General features: G+C 49.1%; 1 protein-coding gene across 3 annotated transcripts in view; it reads left to right on the top strand.

Annotated features, from left to right (window-relative positions):
* Positions 1–13920, top strand: part of TSPAN32 (tetraspanin 32) — an 882228-nt gene that overhangs the window by 688278 nt on the left and 180030 nt on the right. The gene's annotated exons all lie outside the window — the stretch shown is intronic.

Raw genomic sequence — 13920 nt, 5'->3', positions numbered from 1 at the left:
CTGCACCAATAGGCCTTTGGTAATCAGGGGCCCTGAGACCAGGAGTCCTTTAAGCAATTGAAGGCCTTCCCACACTCTTCAGACCAAGTTACCTTCTTGGGTTTCTTAGGAGTGGTGAGAGCAGCCAGAGAGCTATGGTGCATAGTCTGCCATGAAATTTCTATAGTACCTAGTGAGTTCTAAAAAGGCTCTCACTTGAGTCTGAGTATTGGGGGGTAGGCCAGTCTTGTACTGCTTGTAGTTGACTGGGTAGAGGCTGTATCCTCCCTCCACCTACTTCATGTCCAAGGTAGACCACTGATCCTTGTCCAATCTGGCACTTACTGGCATTTATGGTCAAGTGGGCCTTCTGAAGAGCCCGTAGCACAATCCTAAGGTGTTTCACATGGTCTTCCAAGGTGGCTCTGAATACTGCTATATCATCCAGATATGCAAGACAGAATCCATCCAACCCATTCAACACATGATTCACAAGCCTCTGGAAAGTGGCAGCAGCATTCTTCAACCTAAAAGGCATTACCCTATTAAGCGGTCTTCTCATTGCATGTTCTGCAAGAGCAATTTGCCAATAGCCTGCAGTGAGGTCAAATGTGCTGAGGTATTTGGAGGCACCCAAAGTATCCACCAGCTCATCTGTTTTAGGCAAGGGGTGTGCATCTGTCTTGTTGACAGCATTCAGAGCCCTGTAATCCACACAGAACCTCAACTCAGAAGTCCCTGCTTTGGAACCAATACCACTGGGCTGGACCAAGGACTAATAGAGGGTTCAATCACCTCACGATCCAACATTTTGTTGACCTCCATCTTAATGTAAGACCTTACTTTGTCTGACATCCTGTATCCCCTACTTTTGTTAGGTACACTGTCTCCTGTGTCAATGTCATGTTTGCACCAAGTTGTCAAACCAGAAGACTGTGAGAACAAGGGGGAAAATTGGCTCAGCAAACTTTTCACCTCTGCTGGCTGATCAGCAGTCATATGAGGAGCCACATGGACACCCTCAATGGAGCTGTGTGAAGGACTGCTCTGGAACAGATCAGGGAGAGGTTCTGACTCCTCTTCCTGAATATCTGAAGCCAGCAGCAGTGCAGCGATTTCAACTGTTGGGATGAAAGCCTTCAGTCTATTCACATGAAACACTTTTGGAGCCTGACCAGCTCTTCCAAGGTCCACTAAATAGTTGACCTCACCCAGTAACTCCACCGCTGTGTAAGGGCCTGGCCATTTGGCCTGTAAAGCTGGAGACCTTATACGATTCATGATCAGGACTTTCTGACCAGGTGTAAAATTGTTGAGGGAAGCCTTCTGGTCATACCAATGTTTCACCAGTGCTTGCCCTGCCTCCGGTTTCCCACTAGCCAGACCCATCAGGAGTACCAACCTTTTTCTGAGCCTGAGCACAAAGTCTACTGCATTGGTAGTAATGGGGGGAGTGGGCATCTCTCATCTCTCATTGACTATAGCCAAGGGTCCTCTAACAGGGTGACCAAACAGAAGTTCGAAGGGGCTGAAACCAACACCCTCCTGTGGTACCTCTCTGCAGGCAAACAGTAAGCACGGTAGCAGACGATCCAATGTTCTTCTTTGGGGTTCTTACAGAGCCCCAATCATTCTTTTTAAGGTTCTGTTAAACCTTTTAAGCAGACCATTTGTTTGTGGGTGATATGCGGAAGAAAACTTATAGGTGACACCACATTCCTTCCACATGGCCTGCATATACTTTGACGTAAGGTTGCTGCCCCTATCAGACACAACTTCTTTAGGGAAGCCAACCCTAGTAGATATGCCAGTTAATCCTTTTGCAACTGACTTGGCAGTCACAGTCTTCAATGGGATGGCCTCAGGATATCTGGTGGCATGGTCGACCAGCACCAGGATAAACCTATTGACTGAGGATGTTTCGGGGTCAAGGGGACCAACAATGTCGATCCCTACCCTGTCAAATGGTACTCCCACAACTGGGAGTGGTACCAGTGGAGCTTGTATTGTTGAGCCACCCTTAACAGACAACTGGCAGGTGGCACAACTCCTGCAGTGACTTTCTACTTGCACCTCCACCATGGGACAGTAGAAAAGCATGGATAACCTTTGCATGGTTCTCTTGATACCAAGGTGACCAGCAAGGGGCACTTCATGCACCAGCTGCAGGAGGAAGGGTCTTACAGAAAGGGGAACCACCAACCTCCTATGGTCTCCTTCTGTAGACTCTGTAGGCTCACTGTAAAGGACCCCACGTTCCCAATAAATCCTGTGCTTCCCAGGAGGTTCACCCTCCAGCTGGGAGCAGGCCTGCCTCCTTAGGCCTTCCAGAGATGGGCACTCACGTTGGCCTTTACTTAATTCTTCTCTGTCAGGACCACCTTCTACTAAGAAGTCTTTTAGTTCAGGATGGTCATTCGGATCAAATACTTCAGGCAACACCTCTACCTCGTCAGGTCCTGGTGTTTGATCAACTACCTCCACCTCATTGGTAGGTGAGTTAGGGGGAATATTCTCTTTCCCTCTTTTGTCTTTTCTGACTCCTTTAGCCTTGGGTTTCCCCTTTGGCTTGGGCACAGCAGTGGTCTTAGCCAGTGCTGCTCTCATTTGAGACCTTGTGCAGGGTCTTTCTGCTGCATCTCCTACAAGCCCTAAGGCTCTGAGATCATTTCCCAGCAAGACTTTTCCTGGGACATGTCTCTGCATGTTCACTGAAATCTTGTCTACTGTACCATTTAAAGTAAGATTTACAGGTATAACTGGGAACTGGAGAGGTGGGCCATGAGCCAATTTAGTGGACATCAGAGGAGCTCTGACAACTTCCTCTTTGTCTACCAAGGTAGAACCCACTACAGTTCGACTGTACCCACTATCCCTAAGAGCAGAAGTATGAACTCCATTGATCAGCACACTGTCCTTAAAGTAGTGCTTGGTATTGTCTGGGATCCTAGCATAAACCTCTGAGACTTTAGGCTCTCAGGAACCCAGGAAACTAAAACTACCTCAGAATCTATGCCGCTGTCTGAGGAGAAGGATGCCCCTGTAATCTCTTCTTCCTTATAGGAGGAGAAGGCCAGATTAGCAGAGTGGACCCCCAAGCTTTTGACCTTACATCTGGGGTCCCCCTTCACATGGTCACTTGCTCCACAAGCCACACAACATCCACTGGGTCTGTTGATATAGGGAGGCTACTGTAACCAGAGTTCTGTTTTGGAGGATAACCTCCACTACGCTGTGTGTTCCCTTGTGACTTACCCTTATTTTTCTTTTTCTGGCCATTCTGGGAAGAAGTTTTATCAGATCCCCGCCCCCCCCCTTATCTTTGGGCTTTTCCCCCCTTCCTGCTTACCAGAATGAGTTTTGTCTTTATGGGACACTCTATGTGACACCCACAAATCTGATGCAATGCCAGTTTCTTAGGATCTAACTCCATTGAATCTGCCAAATGCTGCTTAAGCTCAGGGGAACAAGATGCAAAAATATGTTCAAGCATGACAAGACATATCATACCCTCAAAGGTGGAGACCTTATAGCCTTCAACCCAGCCAGTCAAGTTTTTTTTAAAGAATCAGTCACATATGACACCCAAGTACTTCCATCTTTCTTTTTATACTCTCTGAACCTTTTAAGGTATTGGGCAGGAGTCTTCCCAAACTTCAAAATGAGAGTTTGCTTCAACATTGAAAAATCAACTCTCTCAGCTTTTGACATTTCCATAATGACAATGCGGCCAGAATGGAGCAGTCCACTGAGCAACAATGCAATATTGTCAGCATTTACAACCTCCTGAACTTCAGATGTACACTCAAATGCATTCAACCAGTCCATAATTTCATTCTTCTCATCATACACACTGAGCAAATCTTTAGGAAATCTTGGATGAGCGGAGTACCCAGACCCATGTCCATATCCCTTGGATCCATTTGAAGCTTGGCCAATTACAACTGGTGATCCCTGTCTTTCTGTTTACTGCCTGCTCTATTCTCAGTTTATCCATGTGAAATTCAAGCTCCTTCTGTTTAAACAGCAGTTCTTGTTTCTTGAATTCCAGCATGATCTCAGCATCAGAGCTTGCAGAGGAAACATTACACATAGCATCCTCACTGTCATCATGAGCACAGAACTGTCAGTTCTGCCAGTGGAAGCAGGTCCACCCCCTTCTGCACTCCCATCCGTGGCTATGGCATTGAGTTGCAACTCTTGCCATTCCATGACTCTTTGGATCATTTCCAATTTTGTACCTTGAGCAGGTAAACCTCTCTCAGTACACATCTTTCTCAATGTTTCTGACCTAGAAGCATTTAAGGTTTTAAATGTACTTGTTTCCATTATATTAGATAGGTCTGTGGCCTTTTACAGTTATCACTACAAAGTCACTATGTGTCCTGGATAGGAATAACTCGAAATGCCTTCACTATTGTGCAACACTGGATACTTTCAGTCCTATCCCACCGCTGTACACCAATTTGGTAATATGGATTTCTAAACTCTGACCTGGTGGGCAGAGGTTCAGGAGGCCAGCCTAGTTTCTTGGAACAGGGTAACCTTCTGGACAAGCCAGACCAATTAAGGTAGCTTGGCGGCGGTCAAGACTAGGTCTCAGGGGGGGTGAGGGTGACTGAAAGACCTCAATGAGCACACAGAGTAAAGGACACTTACAAATTACTCCCAATCAGGTGTCGATGTTTTTAAAATACATATACATTTATTTCAAGGCCTTTGAGTTTCAAACACATAAATCAAATCACAGTAATACTATTTAGACGGGGTCCAAAAGGTTAAAGCACCAAATGGGTCCAGAACCTAAAAGGGGGTGGGGACAGGCAGTGCAAATAGTCTTTAGCCCCTTCTACATCCAACACACTCCTAACTAAGAAGAGAGGAGCCTAATGCTCAAAAGTACAGGCAATGCAAGCGCGCACAGTAGTTCCAATGGGCAAAATGGGTCTCTTCAGGGGTCTCTAGCAGCTCTTGAAGGTGGGTGAAGCAATTAAGAATAGATTCCCACTATTCAAGGAGGGTCTCCACTTGAGGGCAGAGTTGATTCCAAGAGTTGGGAATAGTTTGTTAGTTCGCACTAGCAATGGAACGGAGAGGGGGCCCCCAGGGGCCACTTATGCGTAAAGATGGATGGAGGCGCTAGGGGCCACCAGCTAGGGTTGCCATTACTCCTCCACCCCCGGCCCACTCCGGACCAAACTTCGGCAGTCAAGTCCACTTCTATTGCAGGTTCAAGTGCGGCAATTTGGCAGCTCTGCGGCTTTCAGCAACTAAGATACAGCGATGATTCCCAAACGGGACAGTGGCGATTTCTCCGCTCCTGGTAGATGGATCAGGCCAGTTTCACTTCAGCAGGCTTCAGGGGCAAGAGTGGCACAATGCAGCGCACCTGCAAAGGTCATCACCACAGCTGGGCAACACAGTAACCACATATGCTCCGGTTCTGGCTCACTCATCGCACTTCAGACCTGGGAACGCCAAGTATACGAGATTCGGTGTGAGGGTGCCGTGAACACAGAAATAGTAGTGTACTAAGTTTCGAGGGCCTCCTCGAAATGGTGGCAGAGACACAGCAAAGGTCCTGCATAAGCTGGTCAGCTCACTGGTTGGCCCAGGGACACTTCCGAGAAGGCTTACTTGCAGGTTTTGGTGAAGGTGCCGATAATAGTTGGTCCCACTATTCCAATGGGTCGAAGCATCTCTCTGGCACCAGGATGTGTATTGGGGGCAGACACCCCAACCCACATCCTGGAGGCACACACACAAGGCATGCAGAAGCACGCAAAAGCTTGGTTTTTCTCAGGAAAATGCATGCCCAAATAAGGACTGACCCGGGTCGGCTCTATAGAGCCATTGGAAATGACTAAGAGACCCAAGTTCACTGTACTGGAAGGTACTTTGTACACTTGTTACATGTTGCATAAAAGTTGCAACATTGGAAAAGGACTAAGGGAAACAGTCTCCCAGTACTGAATGTCTTAAGGGTATGTCCGTTTCCTCATAAAAAGTGAACGAAAGCCCAGAGGAGTGCAGCATAAGGCTGGGCTCCCCTGGCAAACTAAGACTATGGTGTTGAACAGCAGCAACAAAGTTGGGGGGGTACACAACCGGAGAGAAAATTACACATAATTGGAAATCTTTCCTAACAATGAGACACAACTAGAACAATAAGAGCAAAATGACACAAAAAGTGGGCAGTGAAACGTTACGGCAGAACTGAAAGTATGAGAACGAAATGGGGCATGAATGGGCCATTAAGCATGGCATGACAAAGAACTGGGGCAGTGAGAGGACTATTGAAGCTGAATTGTGGCAGAGAGAGTCACATGGGGCAGAACATGGGACAATGAATGTCGTCACATCGGGGCCGATCTGGATGAAGTGAGAGTGACATGCGGCAAACCAGGTGGCAGTGGTACCTGCTTTGGCATCCGAAGTATTGGAATATTTCTTATAGTCCCCCTGCTGTTGGATCTTAAAGATTCTTTTAAAACATTTCACCCCCCCAAAATAAAAACATTTCACCCAAAATTGAGCTACAATTGCAAAATGCACTTTTTAAGCCACATTGAAAAATAAATTTCTGTGAGCGAAAAGCCTACCCACGTCCCCCTCACATGTTTGGGTTCACTTTACTTGCTCCAGCTCAGCGACAACATTCACGCCTCATTCGTTTAAGAATTCACCAGCCGCCTCTGGCTGGCTCAAGCGTTTTCACCCATCACTTTTTGGTTTTCTAAGGGAAGAGCGAGCAGCACATGGTCCTCTGAAGTCACTGCTTAAGTGTTGCTTCAGTACACACAGATTAAACTCTGCAGTGCAGGCCGCACAGGGACGTGACAGCCTCCAAGTGGCAGCCATGTTCGTGGAGATCATGGGTTCAAAAGGGACCACAGGTGTGAGATGTGAGGAGTCTGTTACAAATGGGAGCTATTTCAACTTGGCTGGAGGTGAGAATCGACCGCTACCCGTGGCCCATCACGGCGAAGACCCTGTGAAACCAGCCCTACTGTGACAAGTCAACCCAGACCAAGAAGAATCCTAATCTATGACTATACACTCAACCCGAGAAGATGGAGTAATGAGGCTCATGCCTCAGTATCCAAAAATCACCACTGATGGATAAAATCTATCAGTAAGAAGCAGAAGATATAAGAATCAAGCAAAGTGAATCGGGCATCTGGGGCTTGCGTGGAGCAAGGCCAACCCCATGAGGGTGGATGAGGGCACTGGGGCTGTCCAGGAGCAAAACTGCTAAAGACTCAAAAAATAGAATGAACGTCAGATGGAAAATGTAGATAACTCAAAATCCAGAAAGTTGTATTTTAAAATCAGAAGCCTGCAGCTGTATGAATCAGGAGAGAGGCAAGACAGACAGGAGAAGTAATGACATCACGCATGTTTATGGTGTCCACGTGCACTACAGCGAAAGTCAAGTTAAATCCCGCCAGAAAGTAGTGACAGGTCTGGAAACTCATTTCCCATATTCCGGGTGGAAAGGGGGGGACTGACATGAAGCGGTTGATCTCTTTCAGATTATCGGTGCTGGGCTCTAGATCTTTTAGCCCAGGGGCCTGCAACCTGTGGCTCATCAGATGTTTTAGACTACAACTTTCATGATCCCTCACCACTGACTATGCTGGCTAGGGCTGATGGGAGTTGTACAAAACACCTGGCGAGCAAAAGGTTGTAGACCACTGTTTAAGCCTATAACTCCCATCAGCCCGATCCAGTTTAGTCATTGGCGAGTGATCATGGGAGTCGTAGGCCGAAACAGCAGTTGGGACACAGGTTTCCCACCACTGGACTACATATGCATTCATGAATTAGACTGTTTACAGTGATCAATATGTCATCAATATATTACCTCCAGACTTTCCCACAACTAGGCATATGGCACCCACCCCGGTGTTCCTCTCTGCCGAAACCCCGCAGCATGGATTTCTCACGGGTATCTATGCTGGGCATTGTGAATCCATTCCACAATGCTGCCGATTCAGGAGACACAGTTCAAAGCATGTATTCTGTGCGTTTCTCTCCATCGGCCTCAATCGGAAAGTGGGCAACCATATCCGGGAGCACAGTGTGAAACGAGAATATGTCCTGCATCATCAATGACGTGGCTGACAATGGGAAGTGCCCGGAGTCCTACAAACAAGTACATTCCAAGTCGAGGGGTGCACAGTACCCATAAGTAGTTGTCAGTTTCTAAAGGTCTGAAATTTGAACACCTGTGCAAACATGCATATTGGCACCATCCTTTCAACTGCTGGTGCTTCTCAGGACCCCGGGGCAGGGTGCGCTGAGGACACCATTGGTAGAGCATGCGCGAGCCTGCCCATTTCATTCATGAGATACACATACCTCTACCCTACCTGCCCACACCCAGCCCTGAGACAGCTGCACATAGTGGTGGGATCATGGGAAGGCGAGGGGCCCACGTCCGTCTGTACACTTGCGTGACCCGAATTTACTAGGACTAGTAAGTTCTGTCTTGTCCCCCCTGTGTCTCCCCTCGCCTGTTTGTTTGCACCTGAAACACGTCATGCACTTGTACTAGCAGAAAAGCCGCCAGACCTAGCACGCTAAGTACTTTTTTGTTAGATAATTTAGAAATTTCAATACCTAAGAATGACTACTGAATTCCCTTGCTCCCTTCCTGCCTTGAAGTGCTTTGAAACACTTCACTTGTGTATAAGCGCTGTACAAATAAACAATAAATACATAAATAAATGGTGCCATCACCACCCAAATGTCCACCTGCATCAAAGGTGCATCTGAGCTCGAACAATTAAGGCATAAGACATGTTGTGTGTGCTGTGCCTGAAGGCCAACAAGGAAAAGTCAACTCTAAAGCAGTGTTCTCCAAGGCCATTGCAGAAGGTGCACTGAAACGCAGTGTTTCAGGTGGCATATGAAGTGGTGGCAGCCAGAGTCCCACTTCCACAGGCAGGCATTGCCTGTACCTCTGCTCTCCAGGCCGGCCTGCAAGGCTATGGCTGCAGTGCATCCTTGGCAGGCTGTCAGCCCTGGATTCTGGCCCGGTTTAAGTGGGTCAGAATGGGAGCGATGTGGAAGCTACGCGCACCTTAGTGGGGCAGGTACTTGTACATATACATCAGGCCCTGGAGCAGGTGCAGCAGGAGGTGAAGATCTCCCAAACGTTAAGGGAGTCATTGATTGCCCAGGCACAGGATGCTGAGTGAGAGGCAGCTGGGACCAATCAAAGAGTACTGTGACAGTGGGGAAAAAGTAAATCCCGATTCCAGGCTAACTTCTCCATGGAGCACTGGGGAGGTGCTCATAACCACTGTGGGTAAATCCTTCTCTGGGTCACTGCACTGCTGAGGAAAGAGGGGTGGGTGAAGGAGGATGTGACAGCAGGGCGGCTACTGGTGCACCAGCAACCTAGGCAAGGGGGCATGTGATTGGGAATGTTTGACACTGGTGCCTACCATCTAGCATCTGAGGGAGAAGTTACTGTGCAACAATGTGCAAAGCAACCAGAGTGCTGCTTGAGGCCTGTAAGAGGACGCAATTGTTTTGCAGGCCTGTTTCAGGGCTGTCTTGCCTGCCGCTCCAGCCTTGCTGCACTGAGCTTCCGTACCACCACGGTCCACCTCTGCATCAGCCCTGGCCTGGCATGGGCAGCCTTGGAATCAGACCTCATACAAGGACCATCAGCACATCCAGTCGCGCCTCGGCTGCCTCTTGCCTCACTTCACAGGCCCCTGCAACCAGTGCTTCCTAGTGGGTATTGAGCACCTCATCCCATACTGCACCTGCTCTGGTACCTGATGCATATGCCCTCACATGATCCTGAAGGCCAATCCCAAAGGATGGGCCGCATATCTATATGCTCTTTTTCATCAGGTAGTAAAACCAAAGATGTGCCACCCTCATGGAAAACATCAATTATAATCCCTATTTTTAAAAAAGGCAACAGGACATAGCCCAAAATCTATCATCCAATCTCACTCTTAGAGATCCCAGAAAAAAATCTTTGCCTCTCTAGTCCAAAATCGCCTGACCAGTTGGATTATAGAAACTAACAAATGCGATAGAGATAACTAAAGCTTTGTACAGTGCTACATCACTAAGAGCGAGAATGAATTTAGGAGGCAAACTCTCTCGCTCCATTTGCACTAATAAAGGATTAAAACAGGGTTGCCCATTGGCGCCGACATTGTTCAATTTGTTTATTTCCGACCTGGGAGAAACGTTCATTTAATAATAATGCACAATCGTTTCCTCCTCGGTTTTGAGTAAACCCCTTCAGCTGGATGATGTACGCAAATGGTTTGGTCCTGAAAGACCAAACTCTTATAGGCCCACCGTCCCGGCTTGGCAGGCTCCAAGAATATGTGTATAGCAATGGCCTTACAGTAACTGTAGCCAAAGCGACAGTGCTGACGATGCAATTGCTGAAGAGAAAATGAAGAGCACATTTTAAATGGAAGCTGAGTTTGGAACTCCTGGACAAGGTTGAATCCTTTAATTACCTAGGCATGTGCATACATTCAAGTCTTAGAGAGGTACCTTACATGGCTAGGCTAAAACTAAAGGCCAAGAATCTGGCAGCTCAAGCATGTGCCTTGAATAAGCGGTTCGTTCGCTTTTCATTGCTTCCAGTTATTCAATTTATAAACAAAAACTGGTCCCAGTTCTGAGGTATGGTGCTGAGCTTACACTGTATTTTCCAAACAGAATCTGGCCACTATCAAAAGGCATCTTCTGGGATCGGCCACGAGGGGGCGCACGGATGAGCCTGCTCTCCGTGTGAGCTCTGCACCCGAGGTCCTGAAAGTGGTCCTGAGCCCCCGCTTTGCGCCCCCCCTCCCCGGAGCTAGCGACAGAGCATAAGGCGTGTGAAGGTGATCCCCCCACCCAGGAAAAAACCCGACTAAAATCGGAGGTGCCCTCGCTTAGAAAAAGCCAAAGTCGTCAGGAGCCCCTGGCTGCGACCTGCACAGCTATGTGGTTGAAGTGAAGCCCTGCCATCCTACGCTCGAGGGGTAAGCTGACCCGCACGGCCTCCTCGACGAAGCGAACACCGGCCCTGGCGAGAGAGGCTGCCCTGGACCTCTGCTCTGCGCTCCCAGGATAATCCTTCCAGAACTCGTGTCCGCCCCAACCAGTCTGACTGGTCGGGCTCCGCGAGCTGAGAATTGCCTCTGCGCTGACAGCCGCGTGGGTTGGACCCGGATGGGCCCCCTTCAACTGGACAAGGTAGGCGACCGTCCCTCTCCTTCTGTCCACAGGACCCCATAAAACTGTTCCGCGCTACCGTGACAGCATTATTTCAAGTCTCCAGCACATCCCTGGCGCAACAAGGCCTACTCCTCCCCCTCCCCCAACTCCTGCTGAGGGCCGCGTTGTGCACGAGGCCCCCAAACGACACCCTCCGGAAGGGAGGCCCCGGCGAGTTAAGTGGAGTGCCCACGCACCCAGGAGGGCCCCTGAAGAACCTGTGCATGATAACCAGACGGATTCACGACACACCACGCGGAGTGGGGCCCCCTTTTTGAGCAGCCAGCATAACCCCATACTACTGGAATAAGGGCACACCATATGGCGTAGGGTGGACACTTTATACACAGTTCCCGCGCTCTACAATCATTGTCGCATCGGGGCCGCTGGTGCTGACTACTGAGGACCTCCTGCCCCCACCGAAAAACTCCGACCAGAGGGTCCCTCTACTCAGCCAGATCGAGAGATCTCACACCAAACTTCTCAATTCACGGAAAAGCTACTAGGACTGAGGGTTGGGCCCCCGTACCAGGGGCGTGTGCCACCTCAGGTAAAAAACTTTCCGTGACCGAACTACGGCATCCACCCAGCTCCCTAAGGCCGGGAATCGCTGTGAGGGAGCACCACGAACAAGCTACCGGTGCACACATGGCATAACCAGTGAGTCCAAACCCCATTCCCACTACACCCAAGGCTGGGACATCGGAATATATGCAAGCAAGAGAAAAATTAGCTACATACGCCTACGCACCTCCCTCCGGCAAACTCGCTACCCCCGAAATGGCAACTGAAGCGGCAACACAGGGGGACACCGCCACCACGAAAGACGATGTTGCGGCCTTATTGGCAGAGATAAAGAACATGGGGGCCAACATAGGCGGCAAAATCGATAGGATCACTCAACACATGGACAAGATCGAGGATAGACTGGACGGAGTGGAAAACAACCAAACCTTGATAGACACCATGGAGACGCAGCTGGAACATAGGATAACGGAACTCGAGCAGAGGGAGGAGGATTACAGGTTGAAGATGGACGACTTGGAAAACCGTGAGCGACGAAACAACCTTCGCTTCTTCGGAATCCCGGAAACAGACGGGGAGACAGAGGAAGGCCTAAGGTCAACACTCCTTGATATTATTAAGATCTTGGTTGCTGACAACGAGATCGACAAACCAAGGACAGAACGGATCCACAGGGCGGGCGGCCCGGCGGGGGGTCCGAGGTCGGTCCTCGCCCGCTTCCACAGATACCAGGACAAGGCCAAGATCCTTGAGAAAGCGAGGCGCGGAGGTGTCCTCATTCTTAATGGAGCACAAATAACGATATATCAGGACCTGTCTGCTATTACACTCGCCCTGAGGAGGATGTGTGGCCCCCTGACGAAATGGCTAAAGGAACGAGACACTTGGTACAGTTGGGGTTACCCCTTCTCCCTCACCTTTGAACACAATGGGGCGAGGACCAGGCTACGATCTGAGCGAGAAATAAAGGCATGCATATTTGAACTAGTGGAGGCGAATGAAAAAAGGAACGATGGAGACGCACCGATGAATGAAGGGAGAGAATGGAGGCTCCAAGGCCCCAAGAGGCAGAAAGTTAAGGGATCGAGGAAATATCGGAGAGGCAATGTTTCCCCAGAGGGGGGCACATATGAATCAAATACACCAGAGATGCACCAAAAGACCTTACATGATGCTAATGCCTCAATAGGGGCCTACTTTAGACCCAGTGCAAGTCTTATGCTCAACTGTTGTAAGTTAAGGTTTGAAGGGGGGGGGGCGTAATGAGGGCTCAGACTCATGTGCTAGTTATTGTAAGTAAAGGGACCATGAGGTAACGGTTCCTGCTGGTGTTTCGTGGCCGGTTCAGTGCGATCAACTGGACCCGCACAGACGCCGTTGTATGGGGGGGGGAGAGAAAGGGAGGAGGAGGGGGGTTCCAAAACATAAGGGAGAGAAAATATGACACACATTTCCTAATCACCGCTGGGAAGGGTAAAACACTAGTGCAGGTAGAAGAAGTGATGCCCGGGTAGGGTGGCTTACTAATGCAAATGTCTTCATGTTATGTATAGATGGCCAACCCTGAAGGCAACACACGAGGCCCCCTGAAAGTGGGGACACTTAACGTTAAGGGACTCAACTCCCCGACTAAGAGATCACTGGTTTCCAGGGAATTCCGGAGGGCCAAAATAAATTGACATTCTGTTTCTTCAAGAAACTAAATATATGAGAGGGGAAGAGAGACCTGTCTTGGGGAGAAATTGTGGAATAGAATTCTGGGGGTTGGGGGTACTGCACAAGGGGGGTGTGGGGATTTTTGTCAAAAAGGGAATCGAATTCCAAGTCACTAAAACCTGGTCGGATGAAGAGGGTCGTGCCCTGTTGGTGACTGGGACTATTGGGGGGGTTGAAGTAACGCTGGCCACAATCTACTCTCACAATCTGGGTCAGCACAGGTGTCTTTCCAGAACCATCCCGAAAATAATGATGGAGGCTACTGGTCATATTATACTGGGTGGAGACATTAACCTCTGGGCGAATCGGGACTTGGACCGAAAGGCGGGCAACCCAACCGCAGATGCTGAAACAAGCGGGGATCGCAATGATTATGCTAGTATGATGCAAGTATATGCGTGTGTGGAGAGAACTGTACCCCGAGGAAAGGGGATACACCTTCTACTCGGC

This window comes from Ambystoma mexicanum, chromosome 11, assembly GCF_040938575.1.
Source record: "Ambystoma mexicanum isolate Mex_15411 chromosome 11, UKY_AmexF1_1, whole genome shotgun sequence".
NCBI lineage: Eukaryota > Metazoa > Chordata > Amphibia > Caudata > Ambystomatidae > Ambystoma > Ambystoma mexicanum.
The sequence above is the reverse complement of the archived record's forward strand: the minus strand, read 5'-3'. Positions and strand labels throughout refer to the sequence as shown.